Source organism: Lagenorhynchus albirostris, chromosome 6 (genome assembly GCF_949774975.1).
Source record: "Lagenorhynchus albirostris chromosome 6, mLagAlb1.1, whole genome shotgun sequence".
NCBI classification, from domain to species: domain Eukaryota; kingdom Metazoa; phylum Chordata; class Mammalia; order Artiodactyla; family Delphinidae; genus Lagenorhynchus; species Lagenorhynchus albirostris.
Genome location: NC_083100.1, coordinates 1,570,262 through 1,573,971, shown reverse-complemented (window position 1 = coordinate 1,573,971; position 3,710 = coordinate 1,570,262). Strand labels below are relative to the sequence as shown.

At 40.1% G+C, this 3,710-nt stretch overlaps 1 pseudogene; it reads right to left on the bottom strand.

Moving 5' to 3' along the window:
* Nucleotides 1-212: 212 nt before the first annotated feature.
* Nucleotides 213-1,017, bottom strand: LOC132521577 (proliferating cell nuclear antigen-like; annotated as a pseudogene).
* Nucleotides 1,018-3,710: the final 2,693 nt, after the last annotated feature.

The following is a 3,710-nucleotide window of genomic DNA, read 5'->3' as shown; positions in this document are numbered from 1 at the left end:
GAGGCAAAGTATTACTAGGTTAACAAGACCAGATTTAACTTTGGACTTTACTCTTTGAACAAATTGTAGAGAATGGAGAAAAAAAAAGTTATTTACAGAAAACAATATCTACATATGTACTCAGAGGTACAAAGACAAAAGAGACTTAAGTATGTGCTGGCATCTCAGAAGCAGTTCTCAAAGAGCTTAGTTTTATTTCCTTGAATTTGAATTTTAAGAATGTCTAAGATCCTTCTTCATCCTCAATCTTGGGAGCCAAATAGTACTTTAAATGTCCCATATCAGCAATTTTATACTCTACGACGAGGGGTACATCTGCAGACATACTGAGCGTTACTGTAGGAGAGAGTGGAGTGGCTTTTGTAAAGAAGTTCAGGTACCTCAGTGCAAAAGTTAGCTGAACTGGTTCATTCATCTCTATGGTAACAGCTTCCTCTTCTTTATCAACATTCCTCGTTTGTGACAACTTAATATTTCCATTTCCAAGTTCTCCACTTGCAGAAAATTTCACTCCATCTTTTGCACAGGAAGTTACAACAGCATCTCCAATATGACTGAGATCTCGGCATATACGTGCAAATTCACCAGAAGGCGTTTTTACTACACAGCTGTACTCTTGTTCTGGGGTTCCAAGCTGTTCGACATCTAAATCCATTAACTTCATTTCATAATCTGAAACCTTTTCTTGATTTGGAGCTTCAAATACTAGTGCCAAGGCGTCCGCGTTATCTTCAGCCCTTAGTTTAATGATGTCTTCATTGCCAGCACATTTCAGTGTTTTGGACGTGCTGGTGAGGTTCACGCTCATGGCCAAGTTGCGGTTGCAGCGGTACCTGCCGAAGCCCTCAGAGCGCAGGGTGAGCTGCATCAAGGAGACATGGGAAGAGTCCATGCTCTGCAGGTTCACGCCACTCGAGCTGATGTCGCAGAATCCCAGAAGGCCTCGTTGATGAGGTCCTTAAGCGCCTCAAGCACCTTCTTCAAGATGGAGCCCTGGACCAGGCGCGCCTCGAACATGGTGGCGGAGTTGCAAGGACATGGCTACTGGCGGAAGGAAGGGGGAAGGTGTAGCCGACTTAGGCTTCAGAAGATGAGAGCGACTGGGGGAACTAACCCATGAATGCTTGAGACGGAGGAAGCCCACAACCAGCCCGCCGCGCCTGTAGCAGTTTAATCAAGCAGTCTCTTCTTACCCCGAGCCTGGTGACCTCCTCAGAGATGAATTCCTTTGAACCCTTTGCAGAAGTCAATTCCTTATCGATTAGCACTTAACTCGTAATAGGGTTTGGGGTTGGGGGAGAGGGATTGGAAACAATAATTAATAAGAATAAGCAATAATAATAATAACTAATTTAGATTCCCAACTGCTCATTCTTTTTAATAGTAATGCTTATTCTCTTTATCAGTTCTTAAATTTATCAGTATCTATCTCTTTACTGGACTCTCCTACACCAGCCCCCCTGCCCTATAGCATGTGGGTATCATCTAGAATTTTGACTATAGTTTATTACAGGTATACTCTTTTGTTTGTTTTGTCTTAGTCCTTGCTTTAGTAAGTGATGTGGTCACTCAGAGGTCCAATATTCTAGAGTTCATTTCTTTTCTTGCTATAGGGCTCTTTTTAAATGTCTCCAAAAGAGTCTTTGTGTAATAAAATTTCTGAGGACTTCCTTAGGCGTCTGAAAATATCCTTATTTTGCCAGTGTGTAAATGATAGCTTAGCTGGCTATAAAATTATGAGTTTAAAGATTGTGGTCCTTTGATATGGAAACTATCACTCTACCATCTTTCTGCATCCAGTTTTGTCATTGATAAATATGGTGTCAATCTGATTGGTGTTCCTTTAAAAATTACTGTTTATTTTCTCATTGGAAGTTTTATAATTTCATCTCCTTAATGTCCATAAATTTCGCTATAGTGTGTTGAGATGTGGCTGGCTCTTTCCCCCGCTTATTGAGATTGTACATATTCCTCAAATCTGGGAAATTCTTGGTCAATAATTTTTCAAATATTGTCTCCCTCATCCTAATTGTTTTCTGCCTTCTGGGACCCTAACATCTGAAAAGACAGTTCTTCAGTCTTCTGTATTGCTTGACTTTCTACTATGAAAAATCCTTTTCATATCTTCATTGTTTCTTTTAGAGAATTCCTAAGACTGGTCTTTTTATTTACTAATCTCAAGTTAAATTCATTTTCACATTTAACTTAGCTACTGATATTTTTAAAATAAATAAGTAAAAAACTACCTCCTTGGTTTTTTTCTGTATAACTTCTTGTTCTTTCATCTTCCCAATATTCCCTCCCCACTGGCCTTCTTATTTCTTAGAAGGGATTGAACAGCCTTTTTAAAGCTTCTTGTTCTGCTTTAATGGAATAAATGGAATCCTTGTTCCATTGATTCTGCTTCATCTAGTATGAATTTCTTTCTCATTCTGTTGTCTTTCTCTTTATAGAAGTTGTATTCCTAAGAAGTCTCATTACTTTTGCTGAGAGATTGTACTTTCCTGAGATCTTCTCTATCTTTGCTGGGAATGGGTACCTGAGGGGAGAAGATAAAGCTCATGTAAGAACTTGGTCTGCTTCTGACGATTTTGTGGGGTGGAAGGAGGGTGCATCTCATGGTGAAGAGCATCTAGTGTTACACATCATGTCTTCTCCTTGGCACTGGTCTTATTCAAGAACTGCCTCCCTGCTGTGATTGCCTAACACCTGAGCAGAGAGAAAGGAATGCTAGGTGGCTGGAAAGTCTGGAAGGACCTGTTTTGAACTGTTCCTCATCCCAGTGAGAGTGTAGCAGAGTCCTTGATTTACCCCACCACCCCCGCTAGCCCTGGGATGGCTTCTCTTCTCACACAGACTGAATGGGGCTCCACAAAGCTTCTGGAATCAGTGGATTGAAGTCTGACATCAGTCTTGGAAAATCTCAGCCATGAGCTCTTCAAATACAACTTCTGCTTCACCCTCCCCTCCACCTCTCTCCTTCTGAGACTCCAAATATAAGTAGGTTGATCCAGTTGACTTGGATTCAGGTCTGTTTTTTCTAGTCTTTTCTTTCTGTCCACTAATCTTGTCTTCTGCTGTACCCTGTCTGCTCTCAAATTTATTCAATGAGTTTAATTTTAGGTACTGTATTTTCACTTACAATGTCTAGTTGATCTTTTTTAATAGATTCTAATCCTTTTTTGAAATTCTCCATCTTTTTAGCCACTTAGTGCATCTCTCCCAGATTGTGGTTGACATGTTGGTACTTGTTAGTTAAATCTTTGTGTGTTAACCCCAGTGTCTGGATCATCTATTGATCTATTTTATTGACTGCTTTTTAGCAATCATTACTCGTATTTTCATACTTCATATTCATGTAAGTTTTGATTGTAGACCAGACATTGTGCATACAAAAACAATAGAGACTGAAGTTAATATGACTGTTCCTCTGAGGATTCCCCTTCCCCGCCCCCAGATAAAAATAATCACCTCAACCTAATTAGAAACTGAGCTGGTTCAAGACCGGGTTGCAGCATTAGAATTAATCCACATTTGTGTTTTCCAAGTCTGAAGGATGATGCCTGTGTTAGTCTGGGTTCTCCAGAGAAACAGAACAAATAGGATAGAAAAGGAGACTTATTGAGAGGAATTGACTCATAGGAGATGTCCCAGCTCAAGCAACAAGGCAGATAGAAAAGGGCCACATTTCTTCCTCTGCCTTTTTATTG